This window comes from Pollicipes pollicipes, unplaced genomic scaffold (assembly GCF_011947565.3).
Source record: "Pollicipes pollicipes isolate AB1234 unplaced genomic scaffold, Ppol_2.1 Scaffold_5724;HRSCAF=6776_pilon_pilon_pilon, whole genome shotgun sequence".
NCBI classification, from domain to species: Eukaryota; Metazoa; Arthropoda; class Thecostraca; order Pollicipedomorpha; family Pollicipedidae; genus Pollicipes; species Pollicipes pollicipes.
Window position 1 is genome coordinate 46,077,085 of NW_023596746.1, and position 17,277 is coordinate 46,094,361.

The 17,277-nt window shown below is 45.5% G+C and overlaps 1 long non-coding RNA gene across 1 annotated transcript; it reads right to left on the minus strand.

Annotated features, from left to right (window-relative positions):
* Positions 1 to 558: 558 nt before the first annotated feature.
* LOC119102223 (uncharacterized) lies at positions 559 to 15,870 on the minus strand. Its single transcript, XR_005094670.1, has 3 exons — positions 15,836 to 15,870; positions 10,988 to 11,070; positions 559 to 2,277 (listed from the first exon to the last, which is right to left on the minus strand). It is a non-coding gene; the product is annotated as an uncharacterized LOC119102223 (long non-coding RNA).
* Between the last annotated feature and the right edge of the window lie 1,407 nt (positions 15,871 to 17,277).

Genomic DNA, 17,277 nt, shown 5'->3' on the forward strand with positions numbered 1-17,277 from the left:
GGTCCTCACTGTTCGAGCTGCAAGAAGTAGAGTTTCCGGGATAGAAGACCAGCCCACAGAGAGTTATCTTTCACCAGCCCGGCCAGCAATTCACTGTTATCCATGTAGCACGTTCCTCGCCAGCCCAGCTCCCTCCAGAGACGCCCATCCGTTCCCCGCCAGCCCAGCTCTGTCAAAACGCCCATTGGCTTCCCCGTCAGCCGAGCCCCTTGCAGGACCACCCATCTGCTTTCTGTGAACCCAGTTTCCGCCACAAACACTCACCTGACCGTCGCCAACCCAGCTTCCCCATACGAAACCCAGGCCACTCCCCGTCAGCCTTGCTCCCCCATAAAACACCCTAGGTCGGTCTTCAGCCCACCTCCATCGTACCACACCCGCCGGATCCTCGCCAGCCCGGCTCCCTTGTTACGAAACTACCTGTTCCCGTGAAGCCGAGGTCCCTCGACCGCATCCACCGCCGCGATAAGAACTTGTGGCGGTTGACCTGTGTGTGTCCCAACGCGGCACCAAGCATGCGTTTCTCGGCCAATTTCGTTTATCATAAATTTGCCGCTGATTCGGGTTATGCCCAGAGGCGGATACGAGCATTACAACGTGGAGCTGAATGGAGAAAGCTGCGCCTTACATCGCAACTGTGTTGGGCATGAAACATGACTGCATCGTGTGTTCTCAAGATCGTGCTTTCGCCACGAATTTGAGGTGCCTTGCAGCGGTGCTTTTCTGGTCGTCAGATATGTAATATGCAAGGGCTAAAATGCAGTCACCTTAAAAAGTCCACGAAGTTTAAGGAAAAAGTGGAAGTTTGTCCCACTCTTGGGCCTTTGCAAGGACGCCACTGAAGTTGCCTGATCACTTGCAGAGGCTGTTCGAACCCTCAGGTTTAGATGGAGACGTGACCCGTCAAAATCGGTACCCGTATGGTCTGATTTGTCTGGAAAAGAGTTAAAACTGAACGTGTAAATGTGATTTTTGCAACAGTGATCGTCGTTGCAGTTTTTCTTTCTTTTTACGTTCCGTCACTTTCGTCACCGTAAAATGAGGCATGTTCCACAAACCCAGTTCGCTCGAAAGCACATGATGGGTACTTTTGGGTTTGGGTGAACGTCTACATTGATGTACATCGACCGATGTGATTCGACGACCGACATCCCCAGCACGACATCATAACTGACCGCAAAACGCGCTTATGTTTACTCTTTGAGGCATATGTTAGAGAGTGCCCCACATTTCCGTGATGGTTTTGAACTGAAATAGCCATCTTAAAGGTCAGTTTGTGCAGTTAGCAGCCCCGCCCATCTTAAGGCCTAATCCCCTCTAGTTTCCGAACTACATGCCCGCGAATATAAGGGGCCTTTTTCGGGGCGAGTATTTCAAGACCACCTCGGCATTTGTGACGCCATAATAAAGTCACTCAAACCCCGCCGCTCAATAAGCGACGCGGTGATTCAGGCCAATGAACATACAATGGTAGATTCGTTCATATCAGGCGTTCGTGAGCGCGATTTCCAGATACAACGGCCGTCGATTGGCTCTCAGTCAATGTTGTGCAAGGTGCCATGATGTACCAACATGATGTACCAACAATGATGTATCGAAGAGTATGTGGAAGGCGTTAAGTGCATTTGCGAGGAATATTGTTCACATAGACAAGACAATGACAATAGGCTTATCGCTCGGGAGAAAAACGAGGAGAATAGAGCTATAGATGCATTGATATTTCGGCAAGGTGCCTGTATCGAAACAAACAGCGAAGTGAATTCACTTCGGCTATCTGTCTGTCACGTACTGCACGACGCTTGAAATCTGCGTTTGCTGGCAGCCACCCCTCGGCCCGCACTTCTTAGTTACGCAGCCAGTCACATGTTTCCTGGCCGGCCGGGACATCGCTTCCTGCGACGCGGCCACTTGGCGCTGAGTGCTACGGTGTGGAGGTTGCTGCGAGCCTACTTACTCGGTCAGGTAATTATTTGAAATATAGCATCACCCGACCGATGCGTTTGTCGTGATTGGATGTGAGGCGAACTGAAATGAGAGAGAACGCGCGTTGAAAAGACCAAGATAGCCCTCGTCGCCCAGTACACGAATGCTTAGTGTTAAGCTGTGGGTCTGTTTTGCGGATCAGGTAGAACCGTGATGACGACGCGCTGCATGACATGCAGAGTGAGAGCTGTGTACACCAGAAGTGAGACTTCTGCCGCATTGAGAGGCAATGGAGTCCGTCGGGAGACGTAGATTAGTCCAGTGCGCTTGGCACGAACGCCTCAGACGAGCCGACTGAAATAAAGGAAGGTGTAGTTAGATCGACAGAGTGGGCGAAAGAAACGGGATGCTTCAAAACCGAAGAAACTGTATTCTGTTGACGTACTTTCATGGCAAACGACACAGCCGTCTTTTCTCGCACCTCCAGCTGACTTAGAGGTCAGACAGACGTTATCTCTTTGAGACGTTACGCTTAAGGCAGAGTTACCAGGGCAGAAGGGAAGAGGTTGACAAGCCTCACAGTAAATGACAGTGGGGGAGGGAGGGCTGAAAACGGCTGTAAATGCGTAACGTAAGTTGTGGACGGCCCGGGAACACCTAAAAACCATTCGACTCTATGAACACACTGCGGCCGACCTGGATGAATGAGCAAGAGTGTGGTGCTAGTCGCTAGTGCCGTCGTTAGTAGGACGACTGTCAGACCGACTGGGGACGGGACGCAGGACGACGTACCGGTGGCCATATATAAATCAGAGCGAACCGGTTGGTCGGCGTATCGGCGACAACAGTAACCCTGCCACCGGCTAAGATCGAGAGCGAGGAGTGGGCTAACTGCGATGTAGTGCACGAGCTGGGAAGCTGTAAGGAATTCATAGGTTTGGCGGATGAAGGGTGTCTGATGGCTGCACTGAAACGCTGACTGTTAACAGAGGCTGGTCACGCATCAGCCACAAATGGAAACAATGTGTCGACGGGTGTGTTTCGGGCAGATGCGAACTGAAGTTAACATGCGTCAAACAAAATAGGTTGAGTTTGCGAAACTTTCAGGCATACATAATTAAATCTTCGCCCGGAATATTGGGTGCTCCTGTCATTTTAACGGGAGCCTTCTATTGGTTTTGCGGGGGTTTATGTGTTTGTAATGGGGCCAAGGGTGGATCATTTTGGACCTCCTGTCGACCAATAGGGCGTGATGTTGGCTATCTTGAGCCTCTTCCAGGTCAGATGTTTTCTCCTACGTGCCTTAACCCTCACCCCGGTAGGAGCGGGGGGGGGGGGGGGGGTGGATGATACAACCCTCCTAAGGTATTTGAGGATGTCTCTCCGGCATGTTGCGCGATCGCGTCCAAGTTTTCAGTAACCTGTGAGGGATCCATTTGTATGTTTTAACACTAAAATCATGTTCCTAGCTATCTGGTTTCGGAGCAGTGGCGGTTTTGGGGAAAGACTGCGCGGCAATATACGGCCAACGCGTACGACGGGCAGCAACCAACGATGCCGCGGAACGCGTTCGGCGGACCGACATTGTCACATTGACGTAGCGATATGCCGTAACTGTATGTTCAAAACACAAAAATACACCATTGTGCTCAAAATGGAACAAGAAACACGTCTGTTAAAGTTTTGTGGCGCCGCAAGGAACTTCATTGTATGTATAATGCTGCAAAGCTGAAAAGGTGCAACTCTCTGGAAAGCACGACCGTGGACCTGCCATAACTGGGCTCAATTGTTAAACCAACAGCTTAAAAACTAATACCAATCGCGAGATGCCATTGAAACCAAACCAATTATGTATTCTGCCTATTCTTATTGCAAACGCGAGGGAGACCGCATACCCCGTTCATCAGTTCGCATTAGAAAAACAGTGAATCAGGGCGAGGATTACGGGCCCTTCTTTTGGTTTGATGAAAGCCCATACAAGACTCGAGAACAACGTGGACAAGCGCATGGTCTACCGACGACGTAGGCAGTGATCCTTTAGTATTAGGCCCACTTGCCGAGGGCATACTTTCAGCAAAGTCTCTCCAGTACCCGGGGCCGGTATTGCTAGCAGAACACATTTCACACATGTCAGTTCAAGACCCTGAACAAACCGGCAGTCCGAAGAAGCATTAGTCGTGTAAAATCTCCCATGTCAGGAATGTTGCAGTATCAGCAGCCTTCTATTGCAGGAGGGTAGAATAATGCGCGCTTGTAGTGTTACTAGCAATAAGATAATGCGCTTTCACGTTAATCAGCACTGGACGCCACAGTTACAACGGAGCGGTAGATCATCTTCTGTTAAGGAACCATCCTGGCCGGTTGTGATTGGTAGTTACCCATGGTAAGGTTTGAGGCTCAGTCCTGGTAGAATTTAGTCCAGCGGCATTTCCAAGCATCTGACTCCCCTCGCCATATCAGATGGGGTGGGTGATAACCTTTTTGTTTACGACTGCCCTCCCAAACCCTTCGCTGCGCCAGGCGGGGGGGGGGGGGGGGGGGGGAGGGCTGCACAGGCCGCCGCGCCCGGAAAGGTCGCGCTGGTCCCCGTGCCTTGGCCAAACGCTATGGACAGCATGACTGTCCACATGCACCAGGAATTTTGGGGGGATTAAAGTTTTGTTTGTTGCTCGGTCAGCTCCTGTCGAATCGAAGAAGTTAGACCTAACATTCGACTCCGAATATGGACTAAAAATGGAATGAAAATAGACCAAATTGGAGACCGATTTGCAACAAGTTTGGGGAAACGCCGCCGTTGGTTCTTTAAAGATTGATTAATTTTCTACCTTAAATATTTAATGTGATGTTAAGCAATCGTGCGAGAAGGTAAACATGTCTCATGTGTTGATAATGCAGTTGAGCATCAAACGTTTGAGATGATAAAACACATGATGCGTTCATATTCGTATCACTACATCTCGGCATATTTCCATAACATCTCAGCTTGTAGTGCTTCAATTTGGTTCTGTATCTTTTGTTTTGTCTTTGATTGCAAAAGAGTTGGGAATAAAAATCCCGGAGATTAGAGGTTTGTAATGGCGTCCTTTCATAGAGAGCACATCAAGCAAAGACAAAAAGTTTAATCACACTTTCCAACCTTTTAAAGAAAAGTTACGGAGCTGTGTAAATCACATTACCAGATTCATGTGTTGGGGTGTGTTATACGTCAGAGCCAACGACTGCTATATTGCCGAGACGCACTGATAAAAATCACTATCAGTCGTATTCCCATTGACTTAACATTGGTTTCGCTTTTGGAAACCTAATTTGTGTAATGGCTCGCCGAATTTTGGAGCTAATACAAAATTTTGACCGTGGCTGGAAAGGTCGGTGCAAGTTGTTTATTCCCTACGAGCTATCTGTGGGTGCCGAAAGTGCATTGGTACACGCATCTGGTGAATTCCTGTGCTTCTGGGGAAACCAGAGGTACGAGATTCGAGTCCCCGCGGTGCCCGCCCTTCCTGCCAGGGTAAGAGGCATGTGGCGCCATATAGCCTCAGCAGCTAAGTGAGTCGTAAAGCAACAGTGACGACGGCAACGACCTATAACCTATCTTAACACACGCCCAGGTGGCCGGCTAGATACCATTTGCTCGGGTGGGGGGGCAATCTAAACCCCCTAAAATCTCCGGAACTAAGAAAGCTAGCAACACTAAATTTACAAGGTGTATTGACCTGTACGTGAACTCACTTAGGTCAAAGTTTCAGGTTCCTAGGGCATGACCTTTGGGTCAAAAAAGGTCAAACAAGGTCAAGTTCCAGGATGGTCTCCAAAGTGCCCTCAGAACCTAGATAACCGCTTCTAAGCAAAAGATCATATTATCATTCAAGGTAATTTACCTTGTTTGACCTTTAAAAGTCAAGGTGACCAAAATCATACCAGATTGCTTTGAGTTTTGCATTTGACTAAGCGACAAAGATTGCGCTAGGCTGTACGCTCCTAAAACAAAATGTTGACCTGGGTCATTTCGGGTCAATGACCTATTCTGGCCTCTAAGAAGCCCATGGGAGATGTATAATGCAGTTCCTGCTATCAATAAACCCGAAATGAGCACCAGAAACTATCCCATACAGTAAGCTCTAGAGCAACAAAACAGGTTGGTTTTGACCTTGGTGTGACCTTCACACCTGACCTAAAGTCGATTTAATTTGTTTATTCAACTGTTGCGTTGCCTAAGAAAGCATTTCAGAGATGTATGGCTTCGTCTAACACTCCATTGTTGGATCAGATTGAAGGATTCCCTAGAAATTGCCTTCGCTGAAACCATGGCCTGACTTTGACCTGCCATAGGTCGGCGACCCTAAAAGGTACATATAAATTGTTGATGTAAAATGATCTGCTATTCAATTGTCTACAGTTATGCAAAATTTGCCCCCCCCCCCCCCGAGTGCGTGTTAATGTACATACAAGTGTCATGGTGTTGTTTCCAGTTGAAGTCATAAACGTACCATTTTCGATAAACTTTTACACAACTCTTACTTTATTATCCAACTTTTATCAACGGCCGGCCTCGTCAGCCTATGGATGAATACCTTGAGAAAAAACGGCAATTGGCAAACAGCGCTGAGCAGCGCGTCCAAATAAGCGTTAAGTGCGTATCGACGAGTGGCAAACAAAACAAATTTTAAACTTGCTTGCCCTTTTTTGGTATAGTTCCTTACATTTTGACAGTTCCTTACAACAGTTCCTTACACATGCAGTTCATTACAACCCGATTTTGAAACAAGTTAACCACTTGCAGTTCATCGCACCTAGTAGGTGAGAGCAGTGTTTTTGCTATGTAAGAAACACAACAAAGAGTTAAATCGGATCAGATAGAAATGTCGAACTGAATGTAAGGAGATGATCCCGTCAGATTTCATTGTCCTGAAACACACGACTAAGAAATACCATACTTCAGAGCCCATAGACTTATTTAGATGTTAAACACTTAAGATGGAATATTTGGAATACGTGTTTCTGTAGTGAATTGTTTGGTTCTAAAAACATTTCAAGCTTCCAAGAGTATAGAAAAGAAAACGAAAAAAGGAATTACCTCTCGTAATGTAAAAATTTTGTCCAATTTTTGCTACGCTCATTTTCGCGCATGGATGTCTGAAATTTGCCCGTTTGTGGTACCCTGCTAATTCGACCCAACCTAGCTTGAAACGTCGGCGTGCCAATTAATTTTCACAACCGACTTCCTGCAGCCCGTCAAAAGTTGTGGCAAATGATTTACGGCAGGTGTAAATCAACGCATTTTTAAAGCTGCATGGTACATTTTGACATCAAATGATAAGGTATTATTAGGCTTATAACTAGGCTCCCTTACAAGATAGAATGGCGCAAATGGTTTCGACCAAAGGACAATACAAAACGTTATCTTTTGTAGGAAGCATGATTAGAAGTGTTAGATGACTCACTTTATAACATTCAAACAACATATAAAACACATTAAAGATACCTCCAAGAGCTCTGACTAATGTCAGAATGCGAAATCCATCACAACAAAGAATGTGTGTATATTCGTGCTTTACGTGTTGTCGCACAACGTCATGTCCGAGACATGGTGGGTAAATTTCCAGAAATATAACTTTAAACGCCTAATTTGATCTCTAACCGAATTTGGGATAACATTTGTTACTTGACCAGTAGGCCAATTTTCAACTCATTTTTCGGAAGAAGGTTGCAGAAGAAACGGCATATCATTCCCCACTGAACGTGCATGAGCGACCGGGATCGTAAAATATCGTTTTAGAATAACCGTTAGCGATAGCCATATTGTACGTGAATGTTGTGTTTTGTGGGGATTGTCGGTGTCTGATTTTGGGAACTTATACAAAGGTGGTGATTTTATCTCTGTCGGCGGTGAATTTATTCTCCCTCGGAAAGTTGATGCGGTAGATTCATCCTCAGTTCCATATGCCCCTTTATGTCACTTCCGGTTGAGCTACGGTCATAAAATCTACCAAGGCACCAGTTCAATCCATTATGAACACAAAGTTTAGGAGACAGAACTCAGCAAGACGATTTGATGTCCTATGTCCGTGCATGCGTATATAGGGTACTGTTGGAACGTAATGATGAACCCTAATTCAAGTTAGCACGGGAAGAATGCTGGTCAACGGATCTTTTCCGGATAAAACATAGATAATGCAAGACGGCAAGAGGAGTCTGGAAATTTTAAACATTTAGAATAATTCAACTTTGGATCGAGCTACAGCCAAAAGCTGACTTTTGCGTAGCGCTATTGGAAAACGTTTCCTTCGTGTTTTACATAGGTATCAAAGCCTGGAGGCTTATAACCAGCGCTCTGATATGCAACTTATTGGTTGCAATGTACTCGGCCCAGTGTAACGAGAGCGGCGTTTTGTGTTAATATCATGATATTGGAGGCGGGTGACCGATCCTTGATAATTACAAGCGTCAGACATGCACTGCGACCTAATTTCGTGAACTTGGGACCCCGCAGCGTAACAAAATTGGCTTGTTTTGAACATAAGGAATGTTATAGGTCCACATACGGACGCAGACATGAAGGGGTGGAAGCAGGCACAAGAAGCACGTGGCCCCTTCGGTCCCTCCGGATTGACAATCTACGACCCGATTACAGGGCTCGCACGGCCGAAGGGCTGGCTGGAGATCTCCAGTTCGAAGGACCGAAGCCCTATGATGACCATCAAAGGGTTTCTGGCGGTGAAAGGGGCCCATCTGAGAAAAAAACCTTCACTTCGGTCGAGATCACCAACAATCGGCCCTTTGTCGGACTAAGGCCCATTTTCCAAGCATGGACAAAGTCTGGGCTCACGAATGCCATTCAGAGGACCTCACAAGTCACATTGGTCGGGGTTTTCTTGTCGGACAGGATGTCCTCTGATCACGGTGCATACGTAAAAGGAAATTGTGTGCTGCTCGAGCCGGCCAGAGGCCCATTTGGTACCCATCACAGCCCACCATAGGCCTTCTCCGTTGGTTCGGACCCTCTGAGAACGACAGAAGATTGATAGCAGTGAAAGGGTGCATAATGAGTCGAAGAGGCAGTTTGAGGGCTCCGATTCTCACAGCAGGCCTCAGTAACAACCGGGAGCCCTCTACCCCGCTTCGACCAGTGGCTCGTTGAGTGGAACTGAGTCCCCTATGCAAATTATTTGACCCTCTGCGCCCGTAAGTGATCTGTTCGCATCAGTGAGAGCCACTTCTGGCTGCAGCTGGCTCCGGCTGCAGCTACTCCGGTGAGAAGACAGCCGGTTGCGTCGTGGAGGGAACCGGTAAATAATTCTTTCCTTTAGGGCCTCAGAATGGATCAAGGCGCCCCGATTCTCATGTCGCGAGATGGCAACTGGTGAATGCCTTGCGGTGGGATGGAAAGGCTCTTTAGCCACTGACCGGAAAAGTAATACACCTCCCCTGGTGTGAAACCATCTGCTAGAGCAGTGCAGTGTGCTCTGCACTAGTATATATACCATCCCAGTGTAGTACCCACGCCCTCCTTCGTCCCGCATATCCGAGGGTCTCTTAACACGCGCCCGGGCGGCCGGCTAGATACCCTTCGCTCGGGTGGGGGAGGTCAATTTGACCCCCCTGAGATCTCGGGAACTAAGAAAGCTAGAGACACCAAATTTGCAAGGTATGTTGACCTGTACGTGAACTCACTTAAGCCAAAGTTTGGGGTTCCTGGGTCATGACCTTTGGGTATAATAAGGGCAAACAAGGTCAACTTCAAGGATTGTCTTCAAAGTGCCCACAGATCCTAAATAACTGTTTCAAAGCAAAAGGTAAAATCCTCATTTGAGGTCAGTGACCTTGTTTGACGTTTTGAAGGTCATGGTGACGAAAGTCATGCAAGACTACTCTGAGTTTTGCAGTTGAATAAGCGACAAAGATTACGCTGGGCAGTATACTTCTAAAAACAAAATGTTCACCCGGGTCATTTCAAGTCAATGACCTATTTTGACCTCTAAGAAGTTTGTGGAAGATGTATAGGGTGGCCCCTGCTATCAATAAATTCGAAATGAGCACCAGAAACCATCCCATACAGCAAGCTCTAGAGCAATAAAACAACTTGGTTTTGACCTTGGTCTCACCTTCATACCTGACCTTAGGTCAATGGTAATTGCTTATCCGATATTTGTGTTGCCCAAGAAAGCAGCTCAGAGATGTATGACTTCGTCTAACAGTCCGCTGTTGCATCAGATTGAACGATTCCCTAGAAATTGACTTCGCGGAAACCATGACCTGACTTCCCCTGCCGTAGGTCGGCGACCGTACAAGGTACATATAAATTTTTGATGTGAAACGGTCTGCTATTCAATTGTCTACAGCTATGTAAATATTGACGAAGCTGTGCTGCGCCGTTCGGAAACCATGCCGGAAAAACCTGTGGGGGCCAGTGACCGCACATCCGAGCGCTTAAGTTTGCAAGTCATCGATGTCATCTTAAAGTGCGAACGCCGGCAGAACCGGAATATAAGATGAAAGAAATTAGGTAAATTCCGGTAAACTTTTGAGGATTTTCATCATGCGCGTTTATTACGCTGTGTTCCCCTTTTCAACTCACCAAGACTCTCCTCTATGCCACCACCTTGTTCTCCCTTATCAACTCACCAAGACTCTCCTCCTATGCCACCACACTATTCTCCAACGCTTTTCTTCTCCTCCTAGGCTCTTCACACCACACAAGACTCCCTACCTTAAGCTACCATTAGACGTCACGTGAGGCGAGCTTCGTGTTGACATGAAACGCTTTGGTGCGCCCGTTTGATATAAATAGGGCGGAAATAGAAGCAATGAATAAATCAGATACAACCCTCCAAATCTATCACACGTGACCGGAGAAGCGGAACAATCGCATCAGATGAACTGACCTGACCTGACATGACCTTAGCCTGAACTGACATGACTTTGGCCTGAACTGACATGATCTTAGCCTGAACTGACATGACATTTCAAAATTCTGGTTTTATGGTATGATCCTAACGGACAATGATACGTTCGTTCGCTTCACATAGTTACGCAGCTCTACCCGCAATATTGCTGGCATATTTACCCTGATATCGGTTTGAAAACACTAGTTTCAGTTGATCTGAGGTCACTGAAGATTTCGATTATTTCTGAGGTAATCTGCGCCGCCTGTAACATCGTGAAGCACGTCACATTTCACATAAATGCCAGGGTGAAGTTGCCCGGGATAACCAGTGCTTGAATTTTTTAATTAGACGATTGGACTCTTAGATATAATAAACACAACGTACTGCTGGCACCGGAACGTTAGGGGCCCCGTATTTCGAACATAAATTTCGAACGAACCACCTGGCATGAATGCACTTCGCTCCAGTGTGCGTTTCAGACCATGTGACATTTTTTTTAGTGAACTTTCGTAGCATAAAACGCAATAAATGGAACGTTCCTTTCACTCATTATGCTAGTAACATCGCTGAAAAATCGATTGCAGGTAAAGGCCACCGTGACATATGCTCTGACGTCAGAGACATCCCAAGGACGTTCTCCTGGCGCCAAAGCTAGATGCCGGAAGCAACGTGACAGGATGGGACAAACAAAACAGCTGAACACATGGTAGTGCACGACGGACGGCAGGGCAGGACAAAAGACAGAGGACGTGGGCGGCGGCAAAAATCCACAAAATCCAAAAATCTTGAGTATAGAGGGCCGAAAGCGGAGGACAGAGGACAACGACGGCCAGAACGACAAACAGAAAACAGATAAACACAAAACCCGTCCTGTTCTGGCCAGCGCACGCTGACACATTCTGTTCACGACAGGACAGGACATGAAAGGACAGACCCGGCCATGGCAGGTTCGGCCTTATGCGAGTTTTTCACCTTCGTCCAATAATGAGGCCTCAGGGCCTCTACGAAAAATGTTGGAAACTAACAAGCTATGGCCACGGCAGAAACGGCATCTGAAAGCTCCAGTCGAGCTGTAATAAATGGGTGTGATTGAACATAGGTGAACGTAATATTGGACAGATCAATCAGGTCACATGGTTCTCATTAGAGCGCCTAACTGCCTCCTCTTATGTAAAAAACAAAGATTGCTAAGACAATGCAGAGGATGGCGCCATATGGGTTCGGAGAGCTTTGCAAGAGGAATAAAAATAGTAAACATCGACAGGTGTGACCTGTGATGTCGTTTTCGTCATTTGACTTTTACAGCGCACTCAGATGTTGGGCGTCGCCTTCCTCTCATCCTGACAGGAAGAGTGGGCACCGCGAAGAATCCAACCCCCGCACATCTGGTTTCCTACAAGCGCAGCCCTATACTAACGGTAAGCATGCGAAGCAGGGAAGGCTGTTGTTGCATTGGCCCACCCAGCGTCATTAGGAAACTTTCAGAGTTTAAGACCATTAAACGTCACATAGGAACACCTTCAAAAAGCAAATCTGTTCACAAAGACCATAGTTCGACCTGGCTTGACCTTGGGTGAACACACGTGACAAAAGAAACCAGAAAAATATCAATGCACAACAGTGATATTGATATGCGATTCAAGGGCCAAAGGTCATCGCTATTGTCACTAGCTCGACATCCGCACCAGGACAAAGACGCTGCCATCTGGTTCGTTGGCTATTCATCCCCTCAAAAAATTACCGTGCACATGGGTGGCCAAAGGTACTTCCAATTTAGACTGGAAGAATAATCTGACCAAGGGCCTCTCATCTGCGTTAACATAGGCAAAATCGACCATAGTCTTTTCGATAGCCGGTAGTCCGAGCTTGGAGATTTCCAATAGAGGTGGGGGTGGGGGCGTGCTATCTGTGCCGCCGCTGTCTGTGCCACGGGGTATCACTGTGTGAGATTATTCAAGTGGTATGCAGGTTTTACAATTATGATACTAAAAACTGCAGGGCAAGGCAATCCTCGGGCTCGGTCTCTGATGCCACTGTTTCCCTTTTGTCCAGTTCCCACGCAACCTATGGTGGGTTTCCCGTTGCGATCACGATGCGAGACTGTGCAGCGTGAGGAAAAAGCGCATCAGTACCTGTCGATGTGCTGCGCCATATACCAATGCATGAACTTAAACGATTTGATGACGTGGTGCTCATGTGTGGTTTACATGACACTGAAAGTACTGCGCCGAATCACGCCTACTTGCCGCCAGAGATGAAGGAGGACGTAGGCAACATGATTTCTAAGTCGCCACCACAGATTCAGCGATAGGAAATTGTCGCTGTTACTTTCACCGACTACGTTTTAGTGTCAGCTGCCATTGGCCGAGAAAAGGCAAAATTTGGAAGGTGCTAACCTGCGCTTCATGGAAGAGGTGCGACCCTTGTACCTTCGGTGCCGAGCTGGCGCCGAGATGCTGCTATGTTGCATAACGGGTGATTGAAATTTCCCGTTATTTCCCGGCCATTCTCTACCGATTTCGGGTCCCGAGATGCACCTGCTCGTCAGTTTGCTGGGAGAAACGAAATAGCCCTGCTTTGTTTCGATCGCACCATACCTAAGTAGGGTGATATGAACTCAGCCATATCAATAATTTTTTATTTTCATGTTTTCATGTTTCATGCTAGCATTTTCTCAAGATGCAAGCAATATGCACAAAAGAACACATTAGAGGCGACGGCTTTGGTTTGATCATACACCTTCCCATCCAAAAAACTATAACAGGACTATTTCTTCTCCAAATAGGCCATAATATCAGCTGCAAGGTTTATCAATAATTGATTGCCTGGTGTCCAAGCCGAGCGCCCCGGGCTGGAAAGCCGGGAGACAAAACTCTCACAAAGCTTTTTTGGGAATTAGTTGCCTAAGTTGGAAATATATATGCAAACTGGAACAGTCCATGAGTGCGTCTTAAAGAAACAACAATAAGAAATCATGCTGACATGAAAGGTCAAGGTCTGGGCAAAGGTCTGCATACCCCCATTACATGTTTGCAGGGGCTGGGTCAATTGAAGTGCTTCATTTCCTCAAAAAGTATATGCTCTTTGGGTAAATGAGGATGCTGTGTCATGGACATGTAGATGCCACAGTGGGTCAGGTCAAGGTCATTCCATATGTTACCATAATTTGCTGTATTCATGCAATCTATGATTCAAAATATTTTGCACATTCAATTTGATTGCATTATGTAGCCCAAATGTCAGCTACAATTTTTTTCTGGTCATTACATAGTCAAGATGTAGGTAGGATGCCAAGATGGGGTCATATGAGGCCAACATGACACACAGTATGCTAGTCATGTCATGCATGGTTCTGGATTGCTTATCCCGCAGGAATCCAATATAATCACTTATAATCTTGCATCAGGTTATTAGTGCCTCAAGAGGTCAAATCCTGTCATTTGTTACAACTTACTATGACCTTTGAAAAACATTCAAGAGGTAAGGAAATCAATCTTGAAACTGCTGCATAAAAGCTACCACTCTGCTCATGTCTTGTTTAAAATGCAGATTTCATAATTTTCAGAGGTAGAAATTTCAATTTGTCAGCAAAAGAGGAAAGCAAGCCTTTTTGTAACAATTAGACAATGCCTAGTGCACAGCCTGCCTGTATTTATCCATGCATAACACACTCCAGCATGGTTTTCAGAATACCAGGAGCAGCCATACAGTGTCCTTATTCTAGATATCAATGACAATGGGACATAAGTAAAAGACCTGGTCACAGCATTTCTTTTCTATACAGCATGCACAGTTCTCACTATTGGTGGCTTAGGGCACCAATGCATGTCCAATGTCTATCCACAGCAGCACAGTCTTGTGACAGTTCTTGTCACTGCAAAGATTGCAGACACCCCTCTTTCCACACCTCCCTCCTGGGTACCTGTTTCTGACAATTTCATTGCAGGTCCCTGGTATATCTACGCAAAAAAAATTAGAGTGCTATAGTTATCATCAGGTTTGGAATGAAGAGCTAGGCCTTTATGATACCCTTGATATAATTAGACTCATACAGCAAGTTATGAAGCTTGTACCACAAAGCATGCAGTGGAGCAGCTACAAGAAATGTCATCTGATCACTTTCATGGAAATTATATATCCATCACATAATGTGCTTACATGCACTCATATACCTAAAGATGATGATGTGATCATGAAAAATTGACTTCACATGGGATTCAGTCCGCAAAACAACCATAATATGTGATCAGATGAGACTGCAACCTAATCCTATACATGAATATTTGCAGCATTATGTTTGTTAGCTGTCATTTATACTGCTCATATCTCATGCCTCAAAATGATTTGAAACAAAAAATCAAAAAAGGGGCTAGTTATGAAGCTTGGACCCCAAAGCATGCAATGGAACAGCTACAAAAAGTGTCCTATCTCATCACTTTCATGGAAATTATACATCCATCACATAATGTGCTTACATGCACTCATATACCTAAGGACGATGATGTGATGATGAAAAATTCACATGACATGGGATTCAGTCCCCAAAACAACTGTAATGTGTGATCAGATGAGATTGCAACCTACTCCTACACATAAATATTCATGGCATTATGTTTGCTAGCTGTCATTTGCACTGCTCATATACCATGCCTCAAAATGATTTCAAACAAAAAATAAAAAAGAGGCTAGTTATCTGAGCAGAGTCTGGATTAATTGAAGAGATGCATCAGCTTTACAACACATAATAACAATAAGGTGGTATATTTTGTACCATGAGGTTCATACATGCCCTCAAAACTGCAGCTATAGAAACACAACACAAGCAAGCGTAGTGCAAGACAGCAGGCAAAGCACTGAACTCCCTGCAACTAGTGGCCCAATGCCGCCTTACACTAAAATCATGAAGAAAAACCTGTGCCTTTAACATTAACATCTGGTTAGCAAACGGCTACCGCACACAGGAACAGCACCGTGTACAATACACTCCTTTAGCTTTCGTGCATAACACACAAAAGCCCCAAACACACCATAATTTCACGCACAACCCCACACACGCGCCTCGACGAGTCGGAATCAACTCGTGAGTGGGTTATATTTCCAAACGGCGCAGCGGAACATGTTGAAACACTGCCGTAATTCGCTGCGCTACGATACCACAGTGATCGTTTGATGTTTATCACGCATAGAACCGACCCCTCGCACGGGATTCTGCATTTTTGCACTTCCTTGCCTCCAAGGCTGCCAATGCGCGTATTCTTGACGCGTACAACCATCTGAAAGGTTTTTGGAGGGTGTATAAGCCCGGTGCGTAACCGCCCTCCGTTTTGGAGGGTGTATAAGCCCGGTGCGCAACCGCCCTACGTTTTGGAGGGTGTATACGCACAGTTACATATATATATATATATATATATATATATATATATATATATATATATATATATATATATATATGTATATATATATATATATAACAAAATCCAAATATATATGATAAAACCAAAAATTTTAGTTATATGCTGTACATTAGCCTTTACTATACCCAATTTCTTCAACTTACATGCACATTTTAGGCTTAAGTTCACATATAGGACTCATACCTGTGACTTAACTCAAATCAAGTTAGAATGCCAGGACATATGTGTATGCTAACCAAACTTGTGTTTGTCTCAAGGTGACCCATGAATGCACTCAGGAGTCAATGCTTTTAGGTTGATTTTTAGCCTGAGCCAGTCAACTAGGAAAATGATACTTTGAGCAATAGGCTAGTCATTCTTCACAAATGTCATGAGCTTGATCATGAGCTGATAAATTCTACCAATGTTGTGCTAGTGGCTGAAATTTAAGTTGCAATGTCAATAAACATATGATGGCTCAAATTGATGTGGCAATATGCAGAAATACAGCTTGCTTTTGCAAAATCTCAGCCAGAAACTGATATATATATATAGATATATATATATATATATATATATATATATATATATATATATATATATATATATATCTCTCTCTCTCTCTCTCTCTCTCTCTCTCTCTCTCTCTCTCTCTCTCTCTCTCTCTCTCTCTCTCTCTCTCTCTCTTTCCCAAGGCCCTGTAGTCCATGATATATCAATATCATACTCAGACGGTAGATAACACTCTTCTGTAAATTACGCGCAAGAGTTCTTCCAGGCACGTTTCCCAACCACTTCCTCGATGCCTCCCACTCACCACCCACCGACAGACCTTGCCGCGTCCTAGGAGCAACTCGCATTCAAATGGGAATTGGTATCCCAAAATGGCGAAGGTTTTCTACTTCCATTGAACCAGAAGAATATCACGAAGTTCACCTCCAAATAGCGTCATTTCCTCTGTTCATCGCTTAAATTCGGCCACTTTTAGACCAATCGGTGCTAAACAGAGTTCCCCTCTTAGCACGATCCATACTAAATATTCTCGGGGATACATTGAGCAGGCCTTTCCTATAACC